This window comes from Crocodylus porosus, unplaced genomic scaffold, assembly GCF_001723895.1.
Source record: "Crocodylus porosus isolate Cpor-Errol unplaced genomic scaffold, CroPor_comp1, whole genome shotgun sequence".
In the NCBI taxonomy this organism is placed as follows: Eukaryota; Metazoa; Chordata; order Crocodylia; family Crocodylidae; genus Crocodylus; species Crocodylus porosus.
This window is the reverse complement of record NW_017728931.1, coordinates 40,543,054-40,564,698: the sequence shown is the minus strand read 5'-3', so window position 1 is coordinate 40,564,698 and position 21,645 is coordinate 40,543,054. Positions and strand designations below refer to the sequence as shown.

At 41.7% G+C, this 21,645-nt stretch overlaps 1 protein-coding gene and 1 long non-coding RNA gene across 2 annotated transcripts in view; both read left to right on the top strand.

Annotated features, from left to right (window-relative positions):
- The window catches only part of PTN (pleiotrophin), a 120,585-nt gene that overhangs the window by 59,246 nt on the left and 39,694 nt on the right, over positions 1-21,645 (top strand).
- LOC109316515 lies at positions 5,350-21,409 on the top strand. Its single transcript, XR_002102863.1, has 3 exons — positions 5,350-5,719; positions 19,854-20,101; positions 21,373-21,409. It is a non-coding gene; the product is annotated as an uncharacterized LOC109316515 (long non-coding RNA).

Genomic DNA, 21,645 nt, shown 5'->3' with positions numbered 1-21,645 from the left:
ATGCCATCCCTGAATGCCACTCTGATCCCTTTTTTCTGCTCAGCTTTCTGATTTGCTCCTCTGACCCTGATTTGCTCCTCTGCTTCCTCCTTCCTGTCTGGTGCAGTATATGAAATGTACCTTTAAGGGGCCAATCGTGGGATGGCCCAGTCTGCCCCGCTGATGCTCTGTGAGTGTGGTTTGTGGTGGTGGGTTGTTGTTGTCCCTGCAAGCTCTGAGCATGTGAGTTGGTGAATCCTGTTCCTAATAAAGATAAAGCTGGTTACCACCCCTCTGGTCTTTGCTGACTGCTGATTTGGACAGAACCCCAAAGGTATGGAGGTCTGAGTGAGCACCCCATCCCTGGGACCCAAGGGCATCGAGTAAACATTATATGGTGTCAGAAGTGACCTGTCTCTTGGAGGAGTCACCAGTCACAAGAGAAAAAAAAATAGACCATTCCCAACCTCCACTATCATTGTCCTTTATTGGAAATCTTGGGGAGAACTGGAGGAGATGGGAACAAAAGCTTTGATTATACCTTGCAGTCAAAAAGGCTGAGGAAGAGGCAATTATAAAATTGCAGTCATGCTTCATTGCATTCAGGATAAAGCCCGAGAAATTTACAATAACATGCAAGCGGTGTTTGCAGACCCTAGTAACAAAACCCTTACAGAGGTGGTTGCAGCATTCAAGAGCTACTGCTCACCCAGAAAAAACCCTGTCTTTGAAAGGTATCAGTTCTGGCAACTTAGATAAAATGAGGTTGGAGGCATATGATTTTGTTACAGAACTCAGAAGCAGAGCACAGAGTTGTGAATTTGGACGTGCTGAGGATGTTATGTTGAGGGACAAAATTGTCTTCAGCATGTTGGCGATGCGTAGGAGGGGCATATGGGTGCTCGTGCACCCCCTGAGGTTGGCCGTTTACCCCCCTGGAAGCTCTGGTTCCAGGAAGTGTACTTCCAGTTTCGCTGCTGGCTCGGTGATTGGCTGCTGGGGGACACCCCCCAGCCCCATCAGCCATCTTGTGCCCTGCCAGACTCAGGAGGCACCAGTTGCCCATGCTTCAGCATAACTGACTGCAGACTCAAAGAAAAGCTTCTGGAAAATCTCTCCCTCACCCTCACAGCACAGGCTGTGGATATCTGCAGAGCAAAGGCACTCACAAGTGCTTGGGCCTGAGTTATTTCTGCAAAAGCAAGCTTGCATGCAACTGAGTAACAGTAAAACTGCCACAGCACTTTGCAAAAGCAAAGCAAGGCATCAATGAAGTTTGTTCCACAGGAGTGCAATCAAGCTAACAAAGGCAGAGCCTACAAAAGGTGTGGAAACACACACAAGCCTCTGTCCTGCCCAGCTTTTGGAAAAACTTGTTACAAATGCTCTGAAATGAACCACTTTGGAAAAATGTGCATCTCAAAGGGAGAAGCTCCAAAGTCTGCAAAAGGAGTCAGTAGCCTATATATTGGCACAGTGTCTGCAAGACAGTATTCACAGACCTTTGACAGCCAGAATGCCTGGTCTAGCATAATCATGATTGCTGACTTGCCAGTTGATTTTAGTTAGATACTGGAGCAGAAGCAAAGGCTATTTCAGCAGATGTAGCAAAGGCTTTGCAAGGCAAAGTACGCAAGACTCCAGCTCATGTTACATTGGTTGCATTTGGTGGTGCATGCATCAAACCACAAGGTGCAATCATTACACACTGCAAATCTGGTGCTAATGAATGTGATTTAACTTTTTATATAATAGACAATTGTGACCCACCGATAGTTGGTAGGGTGGTGTGCATCACCTTAGACCTTATCAGATGAGTCCATGGAATGGCTCTGACAGCACTTGCAGGCAAAACGGACCTTCTCAAACTACCTGGATGTTTTTGAAGGTTTGGGCCAATTTCCTGGTACCTTCCACATTTTTGTTGACCTAGCAGTACCACCAGTTGTGCATGGGTGTAGAAAGATTCCCTATGCAACCTTAGGCAAGTTGAAGCCTGCCCTCGAAACCCTGGAAGCTATGGGAGTCATTACGAAGGTGGCTAAGCCCTTGTGATCACACAAAAGAAGAACGGTTTGCTACGACTTTGTCTAGACCCATGAGACCTCAAAAAGGCAGTGCTGAGGCAGCATTTAGATTCCCACTGTAGAAGATGTGCAGAAGAGCTTGCCAGGTGAAAAGCTGTTCACCATTCTTGATGAAAAGGACAGCTACTGGCAAGTCAAATTGGACAAGAAATTGGTAGAGCTGTGTACCTTTAACACCCCATGGGGATGGTACCACTTCAATCACCTTCCCTTTGGTGGTAAGTTGGCTAGTGAAGTATTCCAACAAGAATTATGATTACTCTGGTGACATTCCAGGAATCCACATAATCATGGGTGACATGCTTATTGCAACGGCTACCAAAAAGGAGCATGACACTATCCTGAAACAAATCCTGGAGAGAACACGCCTGAAAGGAGTAAAGTTTAATGAGGGCAAAATACAGTTTTTAGTTGACAGTATATGGGCCATATCTTCTCAAAAGATGGTGTCAAACCAGATGATAACAAAGTAGAAGCCATTAACAGGATTTCCCCTCCAACAGACAAAAAAGACCTCCAGAGACTCCTCAGAACCATTCAGTACTTGGCTCAATTCATTCCACATGAGTCAAGCCTGACGGCCCTGCTGAGAGTGCTTCTCAGGAATGATGTTATCTGACAATGGGGACCTGAGCATCAGCCAGCCCTGGATAAGCTCAAGCAAACCATCACATGATACTTGTGTTCAGATACTTCAACCCAGCAGAGCAGCTGGAAATCCAAGCCAACACATCCAAAGACAGCTTTGGATCGTGTCTGTTTCAGCAGAATCAACCAATTGCATATACTTTGAGGGCTATAACACAATCCGAGAGAAATTATGTGCAGATTGAAAAAAAACTTCTGGCAATTGTCTTTGTCACGACGAAGTTCCACCAATATGTGTATGCCACCCAAGTATGGGTCCAGTCAGACCACAAACCCCTGGAAGCGATTTTTGCAAAGCCCATAGGAAAGGCTCAGGCATGGCTACAGAGGATGCTGTTATAACTCCAAAATTATGACATCCAGATTCACTATACCAAAGACAAAGATATGTTAGTGGCTGACACTTTCTAGAGCCAAAATGCTTACTCCTCCTCCTGAACATGAGTTTTTCCACTCAGAAAAGGTGATTCACAGTCTGATGGAAACAAAGCCACTGAGTAACTGGTTACTTCAGCAGTTACAGGAGTACACGAAGTCTGACAAGGACCTACAAGCCCTTAGAGTGCAGCATCGTAATGGTAGGCCGAGAAGGCAAAAACAAGTTAAACCTGAACTTAAGCCCTACTGGTTTCTCAGAGACCAAATCCAGATTCAGGATGATTTGCTTATGATTGGGCTGAAAATAATCATTCCAAGTGGTGCGAGGACCAAGATGTTGACATTGTTTCACTTGCCTCATCAAGGCATACAAAGGTCAAAAGCACGAGCTTGACAAATCATGTATCTGTCTAAATTAAATGCCCACATTGAGCAATGGATTGCGAATTGTGCACCTTGTCAAGAGCTCCTACCCAGTAATTAAAAAAGAGCCCATGATTTCACATGAGGTCCCAGACTTGCGTTGGCTAAAACTGGCAGTGGACATTTTTGACCTATGGGAACAATCTTATTTGATTATAGTTGACTATTACTCCATGTACCCTGAAGTTTTTCACCTGCCAGGTAAGACAAGTATCATGGTAATCGCCAAAATGATGTCTGTGTTTGCTCACCATGGCATACCTAAAGAAATTGTCTGCAATCATGTGTCATTTGCAAGTCACATGAGGAAATAATTTGCGACTGACTGGAGCATAACCGTCACCTATTCTAGCCCAGGTTACCCACAATCCAGTGGTCAGGCTGAATGCACAGTTCAGAACATCAAATCAATGCTTAAGAAGACTTTGCAGGATGGCTCTGATCTATATCTGGCTTTACTTGATCTGAGGAACACGCCCATTAGCAGTCTTGAGTATGCTCCAGTGCAGCTTCTGATGGGGAGACTTTTGCGCAGTACCCCCCCTGCTACAGTGGTGGTGCTAACTCCTAGACTACCATCGAATGCCTCCCACAAGTTGCAGAACCTTCAGAAGTGCCAAAAGAAGCACTATGACTGCACGGCTGCGTTCTTGCCACCTCTATGAGAGGGGGAGAAAGTAAGGATGCAAATAAGTACAGGTTGGACACCAGTGTCTCTCATGGCAAAAAAGGGACGAAATGCACTCCTGTGTGGTAAACCCGTCCCAGCAGTAATGTCTACAGGAGGAACACTTAAAAGGAAGGATTATTTGTCAGTACCAGCAGAACATGTTGATGTACCTCAAGAGATGGCAGCAAAACAAACTACAGAAGAAGAAGCAGACCACCATGAACAAGAGTTTCATCACATTGCAGAGAATCCACCAGTACCCCCAGAGGAACCTGATGACACCATGCAAACTAAGGTGGACGTGTGGTGAGATTGTCTGTGGAGTACAAGGACTATATAATGGGATAACAGTAAAGGCTAGACTCCACTGGTGAGGCAAGTGCTAGCAACCTCTGGCTCCATGATCCTGAACTGTTCTGAGTTAAAGTAGCACCTGATGAACATCCAACTATTTAAGAGGGAGCTCCCAGAGTAAAGAAGGGGGATGTGGTATATGGAATGTACCTTTAAGGGGCCAACAGTGGGACGGCCCAGTCTGCCCCCCTGATGCCCTGTGAGTGTGGTTTGTGGTGGTAGGTTGTTGCTGTCCCTGCAAGCTGTGAGCATGTGAGTTGGTGAATCCTGTTCCTAATAAAGATAAAGCTGGTTACCACCCCTCCGGTTTTTGCTGACTGCTGATTCGAGGACAGAACCCCAAAGGTATGGAGGTCTGAGTGAGCACCCCATCCCTGGGACCCAGTGGCATTGAGTAAACATTATATCTGGTGTTTCTGGTCTGATCTGCTGCTCTGCTTTCTGCTCCTGGCCTTAATTGGCACAGTGCTGTCTACTCTCTCTCCAGTCTGCTGTGTGCCACACACAAGCTGCCTGTGCCACAGACTGGCTACCCCTGGACTAGGGCATCCTTGCATTGTGGGATAAAACAGTTTTTACTCAGAAGAGGCTATAAGAGTTTGATGGAAACAATTCTGCCAAAAAAAAAGTTATTTGTTGCTGAAAGCAAAATGTTTTGCAGAGTGTTGAAACAAATTATGTTGTAATAAGACATCTGCCTGCGCAACAAGGTTTGAAAACTGCCTGTTTTTTGTCATCTCACTTCTTCAGTTTTTTTTTAACCTGAGATTAAGCAATTCTGTGTTTCAGACCTCTTTAATTTGTAGTTATTTTAATGGCACTTGGGTTATACTAATCATTTTCTTATTAATACCAAGCTATTGCTCTTGGTTTGTTTATTTGAAGAAAAGGAAGGAAAAGGAAAAGAAGAAAGCCTACTTTGACATTTTGGAAATTACACTGTTGTTTGGCATGATGACAAAATTTAATTAGATCAAACATAAGTGAAAACAAATCATGGCATTTATTTTTAGAACACAGCCTCCTCCAAGAATCACAGAATATCTTGCAGTAAGAAGCAGAATAGAGGGTGAGAGCTTTAGAGAGAACAGTACAGAAATTCCCATCCAGGGAGAAAGGGGGAAAGCAGAGAAGTTGAAATTTGAATTAATAACACTGAGAAGATTGTGTTTCCACAGTGGTGAGTATGGGATGGATATATACGTAGAAAAAAATTGAAGTCTAAAATTAATGAAAAGGTATGTACTCTTACGGACTACTTCATGTGAAGAGAGAATGCATGCATGTGAATGGGAAAGGGCAGTGTAACTTGGTATGTGTGTTAATGTGAGGGTGAATTATGGGAGTAGGATGTACTGATGGAAAGGAAAACGGTGGGATTAGTAATATAAAAAGGCAAAAAAAGATCATGTAATTTGGGGTTATAGATAATGGACTGGGCCGTAATGTGAATCAAAGATTAATAGAAAAAACAAGGATTTTCTTTCTCAAGCGGGATTCTCTAAGCTTGCCAAGTTTTCTGTATTAGACTGAATTATCAGACATCCTGATTCTCAGGCTGTTGTCCCACTTTGTGCAAGATACAAAGTGCCCCACTGTCATTTATTTTACATAACTAGCAACATACAAACAGCCGAAGTATGAAAATTAAATGTGTGTTATTTTACATGCTGATGTGCTTAGAATCAACTAATCCCGGGCAACCAAGGGGGTGGCAGTTTGAGGGAAAATATTTTGATTTCCTATGCCTCAGTGTCAGCAAGAGCAGTAAAAGCAACTTGTTCTTTCCCTTTTCCTTTGGATCTATCATTAGTGACACATCCCTCCTCAAGTATGTCATACAGTAGTTTCTATATTCCCTTTCTAGAGGTTGGAAGTATCTTTAGGAGGAGTTCTTTACTGCCGGAGCCAAAGGAAAACTGCTTCCCATGGATAGTCTCTTCCAATGGCACAAGCTGATAAAGAGTTATTTAACAATATACATGCATCTACTGATGAACCAATGAAGTCCCAGGAACTGAAACCACTCTTCTGCTTTGACTGAAATGGTATTCAGATGTAAGACTTTGGCTTGAGAAACTCAAGTCTTTCTCTCCAGTGGTGTTTATTGAATCTGAACTTGGGCTGGTTTTATACAGTGTTTAGATCCTGGGCTTAGCTGGCTAACATTGTATTTCCGGTAACCTAGTTGTGTTCCCCTCCTCACCCCCATCCCTCTTATGTTAGCCCCTCGTTTGGACACTCGGTATTTCCCTTCTGGCTTTGTCGTCTTTTTGGTTCATGATTCTTAATATCTACTAATAAAATTCAATCTGCTAAAGGTGAAAAACATTTTAGACTAAGTAGCCTTTTTTTGTTATCTTTCCAAGGGTTAAATACTCGGAGTTCTGTGCAGACAAATGCTAGTCCTATGAACATATAAGGGTTAAGTTGTGTGTGTTAATTTACTTGTTTTTATCCCCCTTTATTTTCTTTCTATATTGCGCTAACACATGCCATTTATAAGATCAATACAGTGATTTTTAAAATTCATGCCTTTCAGCATGGCCAGAGGGAACTCTTGCATGGTAGGCTGTTCACATTCCAGCAGGGGGCAATGCAGTACTGCACCTTTACAGATACCACTAATTAGAATATCACATCAATCTTTAAGCAATCTACTGTCCTAAGGAGTAACTGCATATTTAATTCGTGGTGGGTTACATTGGCCCTGTGTTTGGAATTTCACTATACAGTTGTGATTCGTACGGGGAAACCTCAGAAATTGGTGGTAGACATGCGGCTGACAATGATCAGCTGACCTGTCTACTGTCTCTTTGAACCACATGTAAAATTTTGTATGTAGCGCAGAGCAGAGTTGTAGCTTTCCAGTGAATTTATCAGAAGTCATAAATCTCTCAGCTGTCTCTCTTTTCTTTTTTCTTTTTATCATTGTCAGATGGGCGTTTTAGTTAGTGTAGTTTTAGAAAGGATTTTTAAATATTTTTTGCTTGTAATATTTACAAAACAGAGACAGCAAAATCATCAGATTAAGTAGGAGAAATACATAAACTCACGGTAAATCTTTTAATTCGATTCACATTCTACACAAATTGTGCATTGCAGGAATGTCTGTGATGTTTCTCAAGGTTTTTGCCTATAAAATTGTATGCTAATACCTGCAGTGGAAGATTTGTGTGTACAGTAAGGGGAAGCAACCATTTACAGATGCAAGCGATTCACGCCCTAACATCTACTCTCGTGAATGGCATCTTGCCCAGTGTGGAGACTTCAAAATCTGATGGCCCGATTTTGTTTAAGCAACTAAAAACCCAGGGGCATATCTGACAGGTTTTATCTTCTGGTATCTCAGCCTCAGTTTCATGGGTAATTCTGATATAATGAATTAAATTACACTCTCCTGATTTTGCCAGTAATTTTTAAAACAGACAAAGGTTCTTTTTGGGTAATGAAAGGAGTCAGTGGAAGAGGCCTTGCAGCCACATCTCATCTTTCTTTTGCTCATTCCCTTGTAATTTTAGCTGCAGTTCAAGGGTGGTAATGAAGTCCCTGACCTGCTGCTCTTGTCATTGCTAGTTAGGGAATTTGGAGAATAGCTCAAGAGTAAAAGGGTTTCAGCTGGCTTTTTGCGAAGAAAAATATGCACCAGTCCTTAGGTGAATACTAAATATTTCTTACAGAGCAAATTTTGTCTCCATAGTTTCCTTTAAACTAAATCAGTGTAGTGCTAGAATACTGTAATACTGCCTGCAGTGGGACCATCTGACATCCAGTGGCAAATGGGAAATAATCTGCTTAGCTCTAGCGACTTTCGCTCTGCAACTCCACTGTCTCTTTTTTCCACAAGTCCTTGGTAGAACTCATGTTTCACCCAGCTAACATGCTCTATGAAGTCAGTCCTCTTTATTATGGACGGCAAACATTTTTCATGGTCTTCATTCCAGGCAGTAATCCTAAACCAAGACAGTAAAAGGAAAGAAAGCATGGAAAAGGACAAGTCGCACCACTGGGCATCACCAAATGGGCAAGGGTGGAGCATGAAATTACTGGATGTGGTTATGGAATGGGGGCCTTATGGTTTCCCCAGTACTTTAGTTTAAACGAGCCATTTACGTCATGTTTACCTCAGGAAAGTTAATAAGGGGATAGACAATAAGTAGAGAACAGCTCATTTTTTCACTGCTGCCTTTCTCAGGTTAGCAAAGTTCTGTTCGGAGTTTACACTGGTGGCCTCTGTCAGCAGTATAAAGTCAATCAAATTTAAATTTGCACCAGGGAAGAATTGCTGTAGAGGAGCAGAGTGGAAGCAGTTCGCTAGTTCTAAGGATTACTAACCTATTTATGCCAACTTTGCATTGCACAGCTGTCTGTATGCAATATATTGGAGGGGAGAATCAAGTCTAGGGACAACAGAGGCAGCCAGAACTGTTGGAACTTAAACTTTATCTGCATAGGTAGTGAAAAGCTGCTGAGTGGAAGGGGGATAAATCTTCAGTGTTTGTAGTTGGGGGCTTTTTTTTTAAACCAAAATGTAATACTGTAGTATGGGCCTACTCTTATTTTTGATAGACTGGCTAAGCCATGCTTTATAGTAACAGACTTGTGTGTAGGACACCACATATTCTAAAGCCAGGTCTGCTCATCATGATACTTCAGTATTATGGAAGGTTTTGTACTTAGATATTGGATCCAGATAATACGTTACAGGTATGAAGTCAATGGAATTATAATGATTCATGCCAGCCATCTTGGTTCTGTCTGTGCAGAAAGTGTGAATGTGTGTGTGTGTGTGTGTGTGTGTGTGTGTGTGAACCTGCCCCCAAAAGCCTGCAATTTTTTTTTAAAGCATGACGAGATGAAAGCTGTCTGCGCTGTACACACACACAGGCTCATGTAGAAACACGCACTCCAAACACCGCCCTTATACTTCTTTTCCACAATAACCAAAGTTTCTGTGTGTTGTTTATAAAACAAACCTAAAATATTGAACTTTTCTTTTTTAGTTCTTTAAAAGTGCAAATATAACTCAGAGCCAACAAGCTACCATTGTTACTCTGCAACAACATACATGTGTGAATTTTTTTAGAACATTTGGGCTGGCTTTTGAATATCAAGTCAGCTGAGCAGGAATTCTAATGGCTGAGGTCTAAGCCCCAAATAATAGGGGTTTATTAAGGAAACACTGACAGAGCCTGAACTGGAGTGGCTTGAATGGCCCAGCTGAAATAATGGAATGCTTGTGGCAACCAGAAAATGATTGCTTGCTGGCATAATCCCAGGGTAGACCTCTGCCAAGAGCACACATTCTTTCTTTTCCAGTTTTTTTTCTTCAAATAGGGAGTACAGTACTGAATTTCTACACGTAATAGTGGAAGAGTGGGAGGATGTGACAGCTCCAGAGCAGTGAAAGAATTACAGATTGAGGACTATAGGCCAGGTTTCCAGCAGGTAGAAATCTGTGTATCTCCATTGTCAGTAGAACTTCATCAGCTGAGGCTTTGGCCCTTAATGTTTTAATTTGGGAATGCAACCCAAAACACCGGAGAATGTTAAGAGCTTGTAGGTCTAAAGCTTCTGTACCTCTAAATTGTTCTCACTAGAATGTACAGCTTTCTCTAAAGCTGCTTTTTGTCAATGGAGTATCTTTAGATAGAGGATACTCATAGGCATGCCCTCCATCCAGGGCATGCCTGATTCTAACAACAGGTGGATATGGTGCAATTTACCGAAATGGTTGTGGTTCTGTCACACTGTGGAAAGACTAGCTCAAAAAGTTTAAGTGCCCTGTGGAGAGCAAGAACATTTGGGACTGTTTCAGTCTCTTGGAAAGGCAGGAACTGAAAGTGCTGTGGAAGTAGGATTTTTTTTTTCTAAGCCTGAGGACAAAGGTGTCTAAGTGGAATAGTCCAAATAACTTACTTGAAAAATATTCTAACTTCACAATTAAAAAAAAAAAATCTAATGAATGTTAGTTTTTAATTGTCCATACCGGACTTCTAAGGATTCTTTACACCTACTGCCATTCCAGCTGAACACTTCCAGCCACCGCTCTTGGTGATGATTTCTTCAGCTTTGTCTTCCAAGATGTTAAAGCAATTTATTAGACATCTTAATAATTGTGTGCCAAGCTTTTGAACAGTCTGATTTTGAGGAAGTGCTAGGTACTTGTATGGAAATTCATGCTTTTTAAAAGGGGTTTCAAATTGGGCCTCCAGAAGAACAACACTTGCATTGTTTTGCCTCAACTTGTTAGCTTGGCATTTTACATGGAAGTGTCTTTCAGCAAATGCAAACTGGCCTGTGTTGGTTAATATTTCTCATTTACTTTTGCCAAATATAGGAAGCTGCATTCACTGTTGAAAAATCAACATGAAGCATCAGTTAAAATCTTGGCTTTGTTAAGGTCAATGGGATTTTTGCTATTGGATTCAGGATGGATTCAGGATCTAGCCCTGCTGCATATAAAAATCTTTTCATAAATACAAAAATTTTATAAATATTAAAATATAAAAACCTTTTAAAATTTATTAAACTTATAAAAATTTCACAAAACCCCTGGAAATTACAATATATAAACAAATTCCACAGCATTCTAACAATTGTTACAAAGTTTTGGTCTGCCCTAAATTTAACAAATATGTCAGTTTTTACATTACAGAATTTGCATTGCTCTTTGTTAGCTGTTGATGTTTATTTCCCTCCCTACTTTTAAAATGAGATAGCTTGAGATGTGTCCTTTGTTGAAGATGCCTGGCTCACAAAGGGTATTCACTTTTCTTTGGATGTTCTGGTGAGTCTTCATTGTGCTATAGGAGACAGAGAATGAATGAGTGAATGCGTGTTTAATTATTAAGCTGTTTACGCATCAAGGGAGAACTCTGACCTCAGGTAGTCATAAGGTGCAGATTGACTCATTAAGAGATTCCATCTAAAAATAATGTCTATTTATACAAGGATCAAGGAACCCAAAAGGGTGGGGAGAAATCTTCTGGGGTTAGGGAAGATGAGTTTTTTATTACACTTGGAAAGATAATTAGAGCAGGAAGAGATGGTGAACATTAAAGTCCAGAGGTTATTTGAGTTAGTGAGGGATGTGGATTTTCTTCTCTTTCTTTCTTTCAGTTTCTTCCAACAGTGTTTCAGCAGATGGGACAATAAGAGAAAAAATAGTGGATGATGAAAATACAAACACTTATTCTTAGAGTTTGTGGATAAATGAAACTGATACAAGGAAATGGCAGATTTGTTAAACAGTGGTGTGGCTGAAGGGAAGCCATTATGCAGTTTCTTGTAGCGTGGCACTTCTATACCAGACACACACATGTCTCTTGGTTATGGGCACTTGCATTTATTGCTCTAGCTACAGCAATTTCAGTGACATTCTCCAGCAGGATGTCTAGTGATCAGTGATATTACTTCTGGAACTGAGAGAGTCAGTATGATTTTATGGAGTTCAACAATATAGAACAATAGATTTAAGTCAAAAAGGCTAACATGGTCATCGAATGTGACTTCCAGAATAAAATGTGCCATAGATTTTTCACTTAATGATGCAACAGTTCTGAAATTAGGGGTCTTGAGGTCAACTGGTGTCACAACAGTCATAAATGGGATCAAAAGCTGGACAGCACTTCAATTTATACTGGTATCTGGGGTCACAAGCCTGCCAAAAGTGTTTTCCAATTGGAGGTGGTGCCACCACTACAAACAGTTTGGGAACTATGACACCAATGCTTGCAGAAAGCCCACGTGACTGTTACATGCTTTGACATTTTCCTCCCTGTAGGCAGGTGCAAAGTTCAGGAAAAGTGAGATGAATACTAGGAATAGAAATGATAGATCTGAAGCTAATTGTTAAGATGGCTTTCCTCCTGGTAGATCATTATTTAAAAATGGAACTTCCTGTATAGGATAGTCTCTGGACTAGTGAAGGACTAGTAGTGAAGAGGTCTGGTTTTAGTTCTTGACTGCTATGTACTTCCAGTGTGATCTTGGGCAATTCGCTTATTATGTTGTGCCTCAGTTTCCCAGCTGTAAACCAGGGAAAATAATACTTCTAACTCTTCACTTCAGAATATAAGCTCTTTAGGATAAGGACCATCTGTTCTCTTCTCTGTGCTGTGTTTCACACAGGGAGGCTGTGATCTTACTTAGAGTCTGTAAGTACTACTTTAATATGAATAGTTACATATAATAAAACAAGAAGCAATCTTGGGTAATTACAACACAGATATCTTTCCAGCTAGATCTATAGATGGTCCAGAAATGTTCTGGAGTCCCCTGCATTCTGCCTTAGAGCTGGCAGCGTGGTTTTGAACTCTGGCAGCAAAGGGTATTGGTGTGGACTTAGAAGCAATGAGACACACATGCCAGAGTATGGTTAAAGCGGTGGGTGAAACTTAATAAAACTAACTGATGAGGGACCTCTTCCTTTACCTGGCAGGGTACTATATCCAGAGCTGAATTTAGCTGAGTACTAGCGAGTGTAGATTTGACAAACCTGATGATGAGCAATGCCCAAGTTACAGCCCCAGGTTAGTCTGGGGACCATGGATGGAAGCTAGAGCCCATTCCTCTTAATTATACTAGACAGAGATGAGCAGAGGGAAGCCTCAGGCTGCTGACTGGGTTACAGGGATCTCATATGGGACTCTTCACATGAAAACCTGCCAAAGGGGATTGTTGGCACTGGATGCCTTGTTTCGGCGGGGACCCAAAACCCTCAGATCGACCACTACCTTTCCATTTGATAATAGGCAAATTTATTGATACACAGCGATGACAGAAAAGAATAATACAAGCAATTCTGTAGCTACCAACTCTATGGCTGTAATCAGAGTCAAGTTACATCTGGCCAGGACATGAGGTGCCAGGGGTCCTGCAATCTCTGCTAATTCCCTCAGCACTCTGGGGTGGAGATCGTCATGACCTGATGATTTGAACATATCTAGTCCCACCAGAAATTCCCTGATTAGGTCCTCACTGACCCTGGGCCAGTGCAGACCCTGGGTCCGTCAGGGATCCCAGTGGGGGAGATGCCCTGGTCCCTGCTCAAAAAGATGGAGGCAAAGAAATTGTTAAAGAGGTTAGCTTTGTTGTCTGGTGTGACCACCAGATTTCCCTCTCTCCCAAATTTAGCTGTACCATGCATGCATAGTGAGGTCTAACCTCAATGCCTGGTCAGCATGAGCAAAGATAAAACAAATGGAAATGTAATCAAGTCCTTCTCAGGGGTGGCCATGAAGCCCCTGGAACCCTCTTAGCTCCTGTCACCTCTGTTTTTTTGGGGGCCATCTCCCCTTCTCCCCTTCAACTTTCCTACCATGCTTTGCTGTAATTATGTCTTTATAAGAAGGGAGGCTGACCCAGGTCTCCCCAGGCAAGATTTCCCACTCATGAATCCAGATGTCACCGCTTATTGCGTTAAGGACTAATTATGTGGCCTCTTCATCTCCCCTTATATCACCTTATCACCCAAGCCTGATCACTCACTAGGTCAGGCTTGCATCCTCTGCCTCTCCTGGGCCCAGGTCTCTGTCTCCTTCCATCCACTCCCAAGCCCTTTGCCCATCTCAGCTATTCTTGCATGTAACGCTGAATCCCTGACCCTGTTTCCACCTCTTGGTGGAACTGGGCCCCTGGCCCTGTCTCAACCCTTCTCTGGGCTGTGTGTCCCTGCCCCTCTCAGTCTCCAGCTGTGGCTCTTCTCAGCCTTTAACCCCTCTCTCTGGGCTGTGGGCCTGCTCCTAGGTCATTTGAGATCCTTGGGCTCCTTGGCCCCAGCAGTTGCTGGCTATGACCCTTCCTTAACCTTTGGCCCACTATTCCTGGGCCCTAGCCCTACTTCTAGGCCAGTTGAGATCTCCTTGGCTATGGGCTTCCCGGCCCTGCTTGTTCTCACCCCTCGGAAGCTATGGGTCCCTGGCCTGGGTTCTTGCCCCCTCACAGGGTCTTGCTTACTCCAGCTCAGGTATTAATTGTATTAAGCAGGAGTCTTGCTGCAGCCCCGCTGCTCAGGTGCTCTTCTCTCCACAGCTGTCAGGGCTAAGACTGCTTGCTCAGCTTATATCCTCCTAGCCCAGCCCCTTTATGTCATGTGGTTCCTAACTGTCCCCTGCTACATCAGAAGGCTGCTTCTCATACAGTCTGCCTTCTCTTAAAGTAGCAGGAGCACCAAGCCCCCTGCTACAGGAGATCAAATAGAAGTCTGTTGGACCCTCTTGTGGAACAACTTCTGATGTAATGTAAGAGATCCATCAATTAGCTACAGGTAAATGGTAGAAAGTCTCTCAGTTCCTTGTTGCTGCTACTTCTCAAGGATCTCTTAATGGACCACATGTGTGGGAAGTCCTTAGTTGTTCATCACATTTTTTTGCCGTCACGTGGTACCTATGGTCCAGTTAGCATCATGGCAGACAGAACATGTATTGTAGTGTGACTTTGTTGTCTGATTGGCAAGTGGGGACAGAGCCTCCTACACAAGTTCTGTCCCTTGTTCACTAATTCCTCTTACAGAAAAGTGATTTAAAAACAAACCTGAGCAAGACATTACAGTCCCATAGAAAGAAGGCTCATTTGCACACTACTTTTATTTGTGGTTGAATTAAATTTTTTTTCTGTTTCATTTCTACATAGGTCATGCCAGTGCCCTGAGATATTTTATTTGAAGCATGGAGGCAATTTCCAGGAAAAAAATAGGCAGGGCTGACATGCCTTCACAAAGATTAATAGAGGGCATAGGTGAAAGTTCACATGCTTTCAGCTTAAATAGCTTTCTGACTACATTGAATATCCTGGAGAGCCAAGTGAGGGGGTGGGAAGGAAGGAGCTTGGGAGATTTAATGAGTAAGACAAGAAAAGAAAAGGGCCATATTTTTTAGCACCATGAAGTATTTCTCAGACTCTAAGGAAAAGAATATCTGGAACTGACAGGCAGTTCAAATATAGCAAATTCAAGTAGTTAATAGATATTGAAGTATAAAAGGGGAGACAGGCTAACAAAACAGCAGGAACCTGTTATTTTTTTTTATATATATGTATAACTTCGCTGAGATGACCTGACAGCATTGTGGGACTAGTATTGTATGGCAGAGTATTACCTTGATCCTGCAGTTGTCTGTGGGCAATCAGACACCCGTGCCCTAACTGTGGGTCCCTGATAGGTACAGCGATTCATGGACACATATACATTAGCACACTCCTGCAGTCTCTGTGTCACCCCTATTCAGCATCTCTGTGCTTCAAAATGGCAGTGGGGGTACTTTAATTAAAGCTTGTTAAACGAGCTTTAGTTAAGGCACCTGCAGTGCCATTTTGAAGCACAGGGTGCTGAATACACAAGATGCTGTGGGTGCTTTAATTAAAGTGGCTCCTGAGAGCTGATCCAATTAAAGTGCCCCCCCGAGGACATGTAAAGATGCCCCTTGTGAATAAAGTAAACGGCAGGATTGGGGTCCCATTTACTTCAATGTTAATCATTTAAATTCAGCTCAGGAGAGCATCTCTTAAAAATGACTACCAGTGGGTAACTGCTCAGTGGTTAGTGTGGAATACTGCTATAACTAACAGTCATACTTACCACTTAAATATCGCTTTTCATCACTAGATCTCACAGCACTTTACCAAGGAGACAAGTATCATTATCCCCCCTTCTCCCCCCATTTCAGAAATGGAGGAACTGAAGCATGAAATGGTGCAGTGAGTTGCCCAATGTCACCCCGTTAAGAGAGATTCCCTTTGGTGCCGAAAGCGAGCAGAAATGAATGCTGAATGAGAATGAGGAGGCATCTGGTCCTACAGGGCAACAGTTTATGCTACAAAAAATGTTCTGTCTGAGAGGGCTGCTTAAATCAGTGTCAGTGCATCATAATGAAGCAATTGTTCTTCGGACTGTTTATATAATATAGAAATACGCTATTTTTTGACAGTATCAGCAGTTGGAAGTTATAACAACCACTCTAAGATCATCTAACTGATGATCATTTAACTAGCAGGGCTAGTTAAAGTGAATTGGAACAAAAAGGGGAATCGTCTCTGCATCAGCAAGGAAGAAAGGGATCTCTGTTTCTCTTCTTTCAGTAGAGCAAGGGAGCTGTGGTCCCCCCTACATTAGTACCTGCATTTGATGGTTGAATTCAACTCTGGAAGAATAAAGCACAATTCCAGCTGAAGCCAATGCCAAGAGTTAATTTATCTCCCAGTTATTACGGTGCTTATTAATGATTTTTATTATTCTGGGTCTGGCTTTGGGATCTGGGTACTGTTGTGATAAGGCTTGTATGAGCATGAAGTGAAAAAAAGCATCCATGCCCTAACAATCTCAGCTAATCTTGAGAAAGAGCAGGCAGGTGAAACAAACCAATGGATCAACCTTGAAGAGGAGGAATAGAAAATAAACATAATGTGAATATATTCTCTTGGAGAATAGTTGTGTACATATAGCTTGTTATCTGCCTAGCCATTACTACCAGGCTGAGTTCTGTTGGTGTCTCAGCAAAAGGGAGTATAAAGTAGGGATTTGAAAGAGATATGGGAAATTTAGCAGTTCTGGAGTAGGGAACCTGTCTCATTCCTAAGAAGTTGAAGGAAAGTGCTTTTGTGGCAAATGGGCTAACAGGGAGGGTAGTAGTGATAATAGCTGAGGTACAAGGGAAGTGAATTTGACGCAGTGGTTCTGACTTTGTCAGTCATATATGGAGAGTTAAAGAGCAGGTCTTCTGTGTTTTTGCCATTGAATTTCCTGGTTTTGTGGAAACAGAGAAGTCAGAACTATTACTACTTGCTTGCTTTGACACCCTTTACAAATAAAACTCCTCCCTACCCCAACATGGATTATTAAATATTTATATTTACAGAAACTGTGAGCAATTTGGTCAGGGTAAGAAACAGGAGCAAACTTCCTCTAAAAGGATTAAAGAGGCTATTAAACCAAGAAGCCAGAAACACAATAGATTGAACTGAAATGCAGCTTTGGTTTTGGAGAGCCCCAGCTGGGCTTGTAGGAGGCTAATATAAGGTGACAGGTGCAGAGGTCAGCATTAATCATCACTTGATAGCCACCACGAAGAGTCACTCCAACCATCACCAACCAAGTAGATAGAGATGGGAGTGTGTGTGAGTGCGTGAGCACATCTGTGCAAGAGAAGAGAATTGATCAAAGGGGATCACACAATATATCCTCCAAGGGATTTTGAAAGCCAGTGATAGAAATCTGGATATCTATACAATGACATTGTACAGAACAATATTTGCCTCTGGTCCTATTCTGTGCTTACTACAGACTGGAGGAAAAGTATGCTACTCTTAAAGTGACAGAACAAAGTCTTTAATCTTCTGGCTAAGGTTTTTTGGAATTTTCCCCCAAATACTTCTAGTCTGGAAAATTAACAAATGACATTTTAATTTTGACAAAGGCATGTGTTTTCTTAGTAAAGTATTTTTTAAGCTCAGGTTTGTTTATTGAGGGGTGTATTTTTGTGATAAGGTTGAGAAGAACAGTTGGGTGGACAAATGAGTAAGTGATAGCTTTGGCTGGAATCAAGCACTGTGTAGGTAAGTATTGCAGAAAACTTTCTTTTGTATGCTGGTGGGCCAGTGCAGTACTAGAGTACTTCTGTAAGTGCAGATCCTGCCTTCCCACTGAACCTCTTTCACTAAGGAGGCCTGATTTGCCAGTGACATAGGTTCAAAACTTCATGAAAATGAAGCTCTTTTACAATCTCTCAAGTTGGATACTGAGAAACCCAAAACCTTTCCTTGTTTTTAGAAGCTTTAACCTGCATCTGTCTATTTAGATGTACAGGTAAATGGTTTCTTAACTATCATTGAGTCCATAGCATCCTGTTCTGCACTTTGGAAAGAGAAGTGTGGGTGAGAGAGAGACAGTGAGGACATGTATATATAAGGGAGAAGTGCAGGGTGGTTAGGTAAATGCTTAGAATAAAAATATATCACTGCAGAGATTAAGGTCTCTTTCTGGTAGAGGGGTATGGGCAAAGACTACATTTCTCAAGATGTGCTCAAGCCCTCACACTGTTCAAAATAAAACATTTTAACTAAGATTTGCCCTAGCGGTAAACTGGAATATATATCCAGTCAAAAAGGAGGCCCCAGAAAGTGGGCCCACATGCAGCTTGGTCAGGTGGCATTGCATCATGGAATATATCTTTAAGGGAGTCTGGCTAATATAAAATAAAAAGGGGCGTATGACAACATGCATAATGTATTACCACTCCTGATAGGGAGATACTGGTCAATGTTTTGTTGAAATGTTTTGTTTTGCATCAGTTAGATCTTATCAAAACGAACTATATTGAAAGGGGTTTTTTCTTTTCTTTTTGTTGTTGTTGAATGTTGTTGAAGCTGACACAAAACACTTTGCTCCTTAAAAAAAACACAGCAAAAAATCAAAATCCAGTGTGTTCCAATGGAAAACTTTTCTGTCAAATATTTTGACCAGCTGTAGTTCTGAGTTTTATGTCAACCTAAATTATGCTGTGCATTTAATGGCAGAATATCAGCACCCTTGGGTCTCTCTTATCAACTCAAACTATTAATTATGTCCAGGGAACTAGAAGTATGAAAATATCTACTGCATGTATGCCTGCCTCAGCTTGATGCTGAAGACAAACATGCAATCAGTTATGCAAATATCATAGGCGAGAAGAACTGTTATCCACAACTAAACTAATTACTCTGGTTTATTTACATGATTGAAGCCAGATTGGGCATGTTAACTGAGAATTGTTTAAGGAAATTTTCTCTTTATTTTTTTTTCATTTGAATCATTTTTAATATGCTCCCCTTTTCACATAGCTCTCCACTTCCTTGCTCAATTTTATATCCAACTTGCTGGCCTCAAGGCTCTGCTTTGTGGTCTTTGTTGATGACCACATTATGAAATGTGATTTTTGATTGTATGTGTGCTGTTTTAGCTGCACCCTGTGACTTTTAAGCCAAAGTATTTGACTCAGCCCAGGTGTTAAGGCATCTGCCTCACACCACCTTCCCTGAAGCTGCAGAGACATCTCTGCTGCCAGCTCTGAGCAGAAGTAGATCCGTGCTAGATGCTGTTGCTCAGCACCTCCCCTTGACAACCAATGGCTGCCTGCCACATCACAGGAGAGGGAAGAGAAACTGTGTCTGGCCCTGTAAATGAGAAGAGCATCTTCTGGCAGAAATAATGGGGTCCCTTTGTTCCATTTTGGGCCAAGCAACATACCTCCATGCTTCCCAAGGTTTCTCCTTCAGTCCTTTCATATCTCGTATGGACTTTAAAAGCTCTTGTGTCCATCTATTTGGCTTTGTCTTTTCAGAGTAAACCATCCCTCCACAAGATATCCTTACTTTTACTTAGCCCAAGCTGACTTTGTCTGACACAAAGCTGCAAATCTTCCCTCCAAGTAACCTGATTCTTTGACATGGAGCACTGCAGGGAATTTTAGATTCCTCTGAAGTGCTCTTCCCTGCAGTGCTCTAGGCTGTGCCCCACACAGGGGGAAAGAGTGATATGGTGAAGAAAGTGGAAGACTGGGCTGGGGACTATTGCAAGATGATAAAGGAGGTGAGTTAGACTGAGCTGCACCCAGAAGGTCCTTTAGGAACTGCTGACATGGTACAGTTTCTGCCTGGGAGGTTCTCTTCCTAGTATCTGTCATAGAAATGAACTCATGAGATTAGATCTATTGTCTCATTGCCTCCCACTTTCTTATTTTCCTTTTATTTTTCTCTCCCCACCAGAGAGAAAATCGATAATGAAATGACCCGTTAGATTGCAATAATTCCTGTACCTCATCTTCTTTGGGAGAAGCCACTTGCTCTAGTGCACTTCACCATAGCTGCATTTAATCTTGCTGTCCATTTCATATTTTCCCTGTGTTCTCTCTCTGTTTTACTTTCATTTACTGTTTCTCTCTCTTCTCATTTTTATTTAATTTCTTCTTCATTTTAGCAGTGCTGTGACTTTTTTCCTTTTATGTCTTTATCAATCTCAGTCTAACTCACACTTTAAACTATTCTATCTATTCTCTTTTATCTGTTTCTTTCGTGCGTTCACTGCTGCTTTTTTCCTTCTTAAAACTGCCCTTTTCCAAAGTCTTTCAGTTCCTTCCCTTTTATCTTCAGCTTTCCCTTTTTGCCCATGGATTGTGCATGACATTGCCAGTCATTTAGGTGGTGCTGAAACTGCCCTTGTATCAACCCTTGCATCAACTTTGTAAGAGCTTTAGTGTTTGGCCACTTAACCCTATTTCCTCAAGTTCGTAGAAATTAAAAGATAATAAAAGACTTGTGGAAAAAATCCAAAATATTGAAGTTGTTCCCTATTGCAAGACGTGAAGCAGACTAATTTTTAAATTTCATTTCATTTTGAATTAATACCATTTTTGACAATAATTTTAATCCAAGATTTTATTGGAAACGTTTTTAGAATGGTGTGAAGTGAAAAAGGCAAAAGATTTGCAAAATGGGAAGTTTTTGAAAAATGAAGCAATTATAAATGAATTGTGCCATTTTCAAAAACCCCCCTCTATGTCCCTTTATTTGCTTGTTTATTATTTTTGGTAAAAAAATTAAATATTTACAAGGAAAACTGCAGGAATTAGGCCATGTGCTTTTGACTTCAATGACTGCTGTCTGTTCTGTATTTTCCTACCTTCTTGAGAAACTTCTGTGCCAGAGTGTAGCACAATGTCTGCAGTCTGCTGGTAGCCCCTGCCCTTGCCAGTCTATGGAATACAAAGGCATTTCTGTAAATTGTAGCTGAAGTTGATATTTGTGAGAGGCAATGAAAAGCATTTTGGATTGTAGGACATAGCTTTGTTTGTTGCATTTCAGTAAAAAAACACCTCAGGTATGCATGAGTAGATTTAGGATTTGGAAAATGGGGTGCAGATGGTGAACTACATCATCACATATAACACAACACACTTATTCTCCAGGTGAAAAGAAAGTAGAAACTTTACTAATATGCTGGGGGCCTAAGGCTGTATTAGTCAGTTTAAGATTAATGCAAAAATAAATATAACTTTATTGGAGTGAGTTAACAATAGTCTGTGAGGCTGTGGAATAGGAGCTATATTATCAGGGTGGGATAGCTAGCTAACAGAC